The following is a 9,239-nucleotide window of genomic DNA, read 5'->3' on the forward strand; positions in this document are numbered from 1 at the left end:
ATACCTTGCAAAAGTGAAGAAAAAACTCAAAGATTCGGCCGAAAGATGCTAGATCCGGAGGAGAACTACCCTCTAAAATGATTTGAAGTGAAAAATTCGATAAAAAACACCGAGATCTCGAAGATTTGAGAATGAGAAAATGAGGGGTTTTTAGGGTTAGGAAAATGGAGGATGAAACCCTTGGGTTCAGACGCAGTATTTAAAGAACCCTCGAGTGCGTTCGAACGCGCCAGTCTGCGCGTTCGAACGTGCCAGTCATCGCGTTCGAACTCAAAAATCTGCGTTCGAACGCCCTTTCTTTTTTTTTAATTTTAAACTAAAACAAATCAAAAATCTTTTTGGAGATGCACTTCTAGAATTTCAAAATATATTCAAGACATAGAATATGATAATCAAATGAAATAAGTCATACACAGATCAATCAAATCATCAAAAGCATATTATAATCAATTTGAATACATCACTCAAAATTAAATTAATCTTGATTGATCATAACAATATGCATATGCAAGATGAGCATAGATAACATGAACCAATCTTTTTAAATAAACTTTCCTATATAAACAATGATGCAACACAGTAGTCAAACCGACTTAGTATTGAAATTTTGCACTTTTCGACTTATTCTCCATAACATAACAGGAATTTTTTCTGTATTTTTTTTACTGAAACATATATGTGCAATGATGGCTTTCACACATGAGTAGGTAGCCCTTTTCTTGTAGTACAAATCAAACAATGTGCAAGAAGAAATTCACATATGTCAATTTTTATTAAATTTGCAAATAATGTACTGAGTCAAACTGGACTCTAAACAAGACGGCTTTCACACTAACTCATTATAGCCTTTTTCATTGATCTTTTATGAACAAATTTTTGATGACTAAGCATGAGGTCAAACTGTGCAAATCAAGGTTAATAGTGAGCTATTTAAAAAAATAATTCATGATATCATGCTCACTCAAGAATACACATACGTTATGAGTGCATTAAAATTAATTTCATTATAATAGAAGTCGAGGGAGTGACAAAATCAAAATTGATACAATATACTAGAAGATGACAAAATTGACTATAATAACTCATAATCAAGAGAAAAATCATATTTTTATGTCAAGAGTATATTATTGAATCTAGGAGTGCATCAAATTTTTTTTTATGACAAAAACTCTCAACAAATCTAAAATAAAAACCAAAGAAAATTTTAGAGTAAAAGAAAACCTTAAACAAAACAAAACGAAATAAAAAGAAACTCGCAAACTAAAAAAAATACAAATCCCAATAAAATCAGTCTAAAGCACAAATCCTTAAAGAAGTACGAAGATACTCAAATCTCTGTAAATCCAAAGGTTTTGTAAACAAATCACCCAACTGTTTCTCTGTCTCAATATGTTCTATTGCTATTGTTTTGTCTTTAACTAACTCGCATATAAAATGATGTCGGATATCAATATGTTTTGTATGCGAGTGTTGAACATGATTTTTCGATATATTAATAGCACTCATGTTGTCACAATAAAGCACCATAGTATCTTATTCAATGCCGTAATCTTTGACCATCTGTTTCATCTATAGTAACTGAGAACAACAACTCCCTGCTGCAATGTACTCGGCCTCCGCAGTAGATAAAGATATCGAGTTTTGTTTCTTACTGTGCCAAGCAACCAGATTGTTTCCAACATAAAAACATCCACCTGAAGTACTTTTTCTATCATCACATGAACCTGCCCAATCAGAATCCGTGTATCCCGATATGATAGCACCTGAGTCATAAGTAAACCAGATACCTAAATCAACTGTGCCACTGACATATTTTATGATACGTTTAACAGCAAACAAATGTGACTCCTTATGTTTAGACTGAAACCTAGCACACACACCGACACTAAATGCAATGTCAGGTCTACTAGCCGTTAAGTACAAAAGACTACCAATCATGCTCCTATACAGTGTCTGATTAACACTTTTTCCTGACATGTCCTTACCTAGTTTAGTAGTCATACTCATAGGAGTTCTAGCATGTTTTGTATTTTCTAAACCAAATTTAGTCACAAGATCCTTAGCATACTTGGTTTGAGCGATAAAAATCCCTCTCTCCAATTGAGTAATTTGAAGGCCTAAAAAGAACTTCAACTCACCCATCATGCTCATCTCAAAATGACTGTGCATGAGATCTGCAAACTCCTTAGCTAATAATTTACTCGTCGCCCCGAAAACAATGTCATCCACATATATTTGTGCCACAAGTAAACTCTTATTTTCACGTCTAATGAATAATGTCTTGTCCACTCCCCCTCGAGTGAACCCCGAATCCACTAAAAAGGTGGTCAACTTCTCATACCAAGCTCTTGGAGCTTGTTTTAGCCCGTAAAGAGCCTTTTTCAATTTAAAAACATGAGAAGGAAATTTTTGATCTTTGAAACCCTTAAGTTGTTCCACATAAACATCTTCATTTAGGATACCATTCAAGAAAGCACTTTTAACATCCATTTGAAACAATTTAAATTTTAAATGACAAGCAATGGCAAGTAGTATACGAATAGACTCTAATCTAGCAACAAGAGCAAATGTCTCATCAAAATCTATACCCTCAACCTGAGTGTATCCTTGTGCTACTAGTCTGGCTTTATTTCGAACTATATTGCCATGTTCATCACTTTTATTCTTGTAAATCCATTTTGTTCCAATGATGTTCACATTCTTAGGTCTAGGAACTAACTACCAAACATCATTCCTAGAAAATTGCTCTAATTCCTCATGCATAGTATTAACCCAAGAGTCGTCTAACAATGCTTCCTTCACATTTTTAGGTTCAAAAGAAGATGTATAACAGGTAAATGATACCTCACTTTGGATTTGTCGTCTTGTCTTAATTGGTTCATTCACGTCTTCGATCACTTGTGACAATGGATGATTTGATTTCACTCTGGCAAATGGTTCCGGTACGTTGCAGTCATTTTTGTTCATTTTAATTTTGTCCTCGTCCTGATTCTCAATTTCCAAATCAAGCTCCTTTCCAATTTCTTCGTAATATGTATCTTTCCAAATTTCATAAGCAGTCATTTTTGTACCTGGTCTTAGATAAACACGATTTATCACATGTACCGTTGTATTGACCGCCTCTGCCCAAAACCTTTGAGTAACCTTTCTAGCGTGAAGCATAACCCTAGCCATTTCCTGCACAACTCGGTTTTTTCTTTCAATAATCCCGTTCTGTTGTGGAGTTATAGGAGCTGAAAACTCATGTTGAATACCAAGAGAATCGCAAAATATAGAAAATTTTCATTTTCAAATTCTCTACCATGATCAAAACGAATCCTAACTAGGGTTGTAGATTTTTCATTCTGCAATTTTAAGCATAGTGATTTAAAAACTTCAAAGGTTTCAGACTTCTCACGTAGAAAGGCAACCCAAGTATATCTAGAGTAATCATTGACCATTAAGAATATATAGCGTTTACCTCCAAGACTTTCCGTTTTTGTTGGACCCATCAAGTCCATGTGAACTAATTGAAGCACACGGTTAGTGGTAGCTGAATTTACCTTCTTGTGTGAGATCCGAATTTGTTTTCCAATTTGAAACGAACCGCACACTCTTTTTGACATTTCTTTCATCTTAGGTATTCCTCTTACCACTTCTTGTTTGGACAGAGTAAATAATTCCTTGTGATTTACATATCCAAGACGTTGATGCCAAAGATCTGCAGTGTCGAAAGAGGCACTGTTACATTTCAGTTTATGTGAAGTTCCAATAACATAGCAATTATCAATTGTTATAGATCCATAGCATATAACATTACCATCATGATCTAGAATAGTACAATCATTTTTGGAGAATTTTACCTCATAATCTTCATCACAAAATTGACTGAGGCTTAGTAGATTTGCTTTCAAGCCTTTAACATAAAGAACATTTTCGAGACTATGAATCCCTAGAGTACTTACCTTTCCTTTACCTATTACCTTTGATGAATTACCATCTCCGAATGTCACAACTCCCCCTTCATGTTTTTCAAGATTAGAAAATAACGACTTGTCACCCGACATATGTCTTGAACAGCCACTGTCTAAATACCACAAATCAGAATTTAAAGCTTTCAAAGCTGTATGCACAACATAACATTTCAAATCACTTTTCTTGACCCATATGGCCTTTGTTTTCATCCCATAAATGAAGGCATTTCTAAATTTTTGCAAAAATTTGCAACGAGGTCGAATATGCCCTAGAATGCCGCAATGATAGCATGTCGAAACAAACCATTTTCTATTCACCTATTGTCGAGGAGTGTGACTAGAGTTTACCTTTGGTACCGTCGAAGATTCACCAGTTTGTAGATTCAACTTCAGTTTAGAAGGATTCATCTAGGATTGCTTTGAAAATACGATTGATGGCTTCAGGTATTCTTTCTTTTGTATACCTGTAGAAACAAAAACAGTCTTATTATTATTTGAATTACCAGTGTATCCAATACCATACCTGTCTTTTTCAGAGATCTGAGCTTTTAGAATCTCGTCCAGTTTGTTCTTCCCTGTAAGAAATGTAACTTCCTTATGCAATCGCTTTAGTTCAATTTCATCAGCCTTCATTTTATTTTTTGCATTGTCAAGTTGTTCAGAAAGGTCTTTGACACGTTCAAGCTCTAATTTGTACTTCTCCTCAAATTGAATTCTTTCTGGTTCAATTACCTTGAGTCGTTGAAGTAGTCTAAGATTGCTTTTCTTGAGTTTAAACGACTCTAGGTATAAGTCATTATATGCCTTTTAGATTTCAGATTCATCTTCCTCAGCAGGTAACATATCCTGATCATCTGTACTATCAGTATCAATAATAGAGTTAGTATTAAGAAGAGAAGAGGTAAAAGCTACAAAATTTTCTTCGTCCTTTTCAGAATCATCATTAGATTCATCTGAGTCATCCCAAGTAACTTTCATAGCTTTTCCCTTCCTCTTAAGATGATTAGGGCATTCTTGTGCAATGTGTCCAAAACCAGAACATTCAAAACATTGAACTTTATTCTCAGAATTTTGATTTTATGTTTGACATTGTTGTTGCTATCACCTATATTCGAATTCACAGTATTCTTCTTTTTCACAAAAGTTTTGCTTTTTCTAAATTTTTCAGCATTCAACTTGTTTGGCTTCCGAAAGAATTTATTAAACTTTTTGACAAACATAGCCAACATCTCAACATCTAAATCACCTTCATCATCAGACTCCTCTAAATTTGGTGGACTCCAACCGTTCACAATGGCCATCCATACTCGCTCATCTATAGACTTCAAATAAGCTTTCATCCTAGCTTTCCAATATCCATAATTTGATCTATCTAGAATAGGAGGTCTAACAGATGATGGTCCATCTCTATGAAAATCCATGCCTATCTAATCTCTCTCAAAGAATGAGAGAACCTGCTCTGATACCAATTGATAAAACCCCTAAACACACGTATGTATTTAACCTTTAGGCAATGATATCGTTCGTTCGCTTAAATAAAAGTCGGAGGAAATATTAAAAACGAAAGTAGAGATGAACGCCAAGATTTTAACGTGGAAAAACCGATAACGGGAAAAAAACCACGGATCCAAACTCAGATCAAAACCAATCACTATGATAGTAGCAGTTACAAGACTGACTCACAAAACAACCCGTTGATCCAAACGACTTTATTCCTCTCAGTCTTGATCACTAGAACCCACGATTCACTACTTCTTGTGATTGAAGTCCAATCTCAGTAGCCCTCGAGATTAATCTTTCGTTTGGATAGCCCTTAAGACGAAAGATTAAGATTTGTAGATGAGAAGAACTTTGTTCGTTGAAGAACCGATGTAGCCTCAAGAAGTCTCCTTCAATAATGCTTCTTCCACTTCCCTACAAATAGGGCATCACAATCCTTATATATGATCTCCAGGATAGAGCCAAATCTAAGTCTTATCCGTACTCACAAAAATCCAATAAATTGCAAACTTCATAGGTGCGTTCAAACGCGGCCCGGGTGCGTTCGAACGGCCTGACTTAATCTCAGGTGCGTTCGAACGGGCCCAAGTGCGTTCGAACGTGACAGCTTGAATTCTTCAGGTTGCGTTCGAACGCATTTGTGAACGCTGCTCTCGGTCTGTGTGAACGTAGTACCCTCATTCGAACGCGTTTGTGAACGCTGCTCTCGGTCTATGTGAATGTAGTACCCGCATTCGAACGCGTTTATGAACGCGGCTCTCTGTCTGTGTGAACGCAGTACCCGCGTTCGAACGCGTTTGTGAACGCGGCTCTCTGTCTGTGTGAACGCAGTACCCGCGTTCGAACGCGTTTGTGAACGCAGATTCCGAGTTCGAACGCGTTTGTGAACGCGGTGTGAACTCAACGGCTTTTCTCCAATAAACTTGCAAGTCTTCAAACCAGAGATATTCTAGACTTGTGTAAAGCTCATATACATGAAAAAATACACTTAGAATATTTTGTACACAATTGCCAACAAATAAAAACCTAATATTAGGGTTAATGGATTGAGTCTAATTATCTTATTTGGTTATTTGGTTTAGTTAGAGTCTTAGCAGGTTAGGATTTTATTTAATTACCTAAATCCAACTATATACAATTTTGGGAAAATATTCATAGAATATTATACACATATCCAAATAATATCAAACAAATTGGATATGGTCGCCAACCTCTAGATCTACAACATTAGATTTAGAATCTATCTATGACGAAATGAAAGCTTAATGCAAGAGTTAATCCGAGAAGATAAGGAAAATTGGTTTAGTTGGTTTGTTAGGGTTTTAACTTAGTTGTTGATTTGTTATGATTTGTTAGAGTTGTTTAATTTAGTTGATGAGTCCCTAGGGTGAGCCTCTATATATATATATGTGGAGGAAACCCTAATTGGAGTATGATAATGATGATGATATTGGAATTGGCTTTGGCCTTTATCTCCTCCTCTACTTGACTTTAGCCATTGGCGCCCTCTCTCACCTTTTTTCTTCCACCGCCCAAGTCTTTAGTTGGCCTCTTCCAGCTTCTAATCCTCCTCTTTGACAACAACTTCTTCCCCTTCACACAAAGAACTAAACCTAGCATCCATCTAACCATTGGAGGGCTATCAAGCTAGTATCTAATTGACTTTTGACCACTATTTGGTGGATATCTTGAGATCTAACCATTCAAATTCTGTGCTCTTGGATTCGTTGGAAATCTCTCTCCAAGAGCAACAACACATCTAAAATTTAGGAGGATCCATTGGTTAGATTGTTCACAGATTCTCTTGGAAGTTATGTGCTTCATTGAGTCCAGAACCGTTGTGGATCGGATCAGGTTGGCTCGTAACACATTAGTTATTTGTTTTTATTAAAATAAATTTTTTGTAAGTCCCGTACGAAGGAGGTTGGGGGCGCATTTGAACATATTTGTGAATAGATGTATCAGGTTTGAACACGGTCGGGCGCGTTCAAATGCGGCGTTCGAACACTTATATCGCATTCGCATTAACAAAAAACGCCTTTTGTGCATTCGAACGCGATTGGGCGCATTTGAACGAGATCGGTGAGAATCTTCTAGAATTAGAGTTAATAATTGTATTTTGGCTTATTAGCTAGCCTCTATAAAGGTGTGGATGGTAGCCAAAATTATTATACTATTAGATTATTGATTTCATGCCTCCTATCTTCTCTCTATTCTCTCTATGCTAATCTCTCTTCTCCCTCTTCACCAACCAATCACCTCTACCATTAGCATGATCTCTCTTAACTTCTAATCTCACTCGTCTGCCGAGTTCTCCCTCTTTCTTGGGATCTCTACTACTTCCCCTTCGTCTTCATCACTTAAACAACATCTACCATCCACTCTCACCTCCATTAACATCTACAACCCTAACATTCACTCCACTATTACCACCACCATCATCCACACTAAATTGTAATTTTATCCCATTTTCAATTCAAATCTATGAAGGGCGTAAATACAAAGATCGTAGATCAGGGACTTACAGATTGATTCCACTTTGTTTTGTAATTTTCTAACTATGGAAAAATATTTGGTAAATATTTTTCCTTAGTTGTACAGACTGCTTCTTGCAATAAATCTAGATCTTGAAGAAATAATTTCGTAGCCTATCAGAGAAGCGAATATTGTCCTAGGCACTAAGTAGTTATAAAGCTTGGGACCCATCACTTTTGACTTTTGGAGCATGTGAATGAAATTTAAGCAAGGAAACAAAGATGTGCGGCTTGATAGCATTTGGTCTCCACTAATTCTAGCGATGCAGCCGATGGTGGGGGTGCCTTGTGCGAGTTATTTGGCCTATCTTTTTCAGTTAGGACCAGTAGGAGACGAGCCTCAAATGAGTCCGGATACTACCATTGAATTGTCTAATTTATTAGATAAATTTGCTAGACTGTTTGAGGAACCAAAGGAGTTGCCACTAAGGCGAACGGCGGATCATCGCATAAAGATTATACTCGAGACTGCATCGACGGACATGAGGCCATATTGGTATCCACATATGCAAAAGAAAGCTATCTCCAAAATGGTAGCCGAGATATTGGAGCAAGGCCTCATACAACCAAGTCATAGCTCTTACTCATCACCCGTGTTATTGGTGCGAAAAAAGGATCGGACACGGCATTTTTGTGTCGACTACCGGGCACTAAATGCTTTCACCGTCAAGGACTGGTATCCCATTCCAGTCATAGAGGAGCTGCTAGACGAGCTTGCAGGGGCAACCATATTCAACAAGCTTGATTTGAGGGCCGAGTATCATCAAATAAGAGTTCACTTGGCGGATGTGCAAAAAATTGCATTTCGGACTCCGAATAGGCATTACGAGTTCTAGGTGATGCCTTTTAGTCTCATCAATGCTCTAGCTACTTTTTAAGGCCTCATGAATGATAATTTTCGGCCTTTACTGTGAAGGTATGTCTTGGCATTCTTTGACGATATTTTAGTGTATAATAGGACTAAAATGGAGCATTGGCAACATTGGGAGGATGTGCTGAATTTGTTGAAGTAAAACCAGCTAAAGATTAAGAAGTCCAAGTACCTATGGGGAGTACCAAAAGTGGAGTATTTATGCAACATCATCTCAGCGGAAGGTGTAGCAGTGGATCCTCAAAAGGTAGCATACATGACCGCTTGGCCAATCCCTACTACTACCACAAGATTGCGAGGATTCTTAGGGCTGACTGGATATTATCGCCACTTCATCGCCGGGTATGGCAAGATTGCTGCTCCTCTCACTTCTTTGCTGAG

The sequence above is a fragment of the Typha angustifolia genome, chromosome 6 (assembly GCF_048772165.1).
Source record: "Typha angustifolia cultivar Huaian chromosome 6, ASM4877216v1, whole genome shotgun sequence".
NCBI lineage: Eukaryota > Viridiplantae > Streptophyta > Magnoliopsida > Poales > Typhaceae > Typha > Typha angustifolia.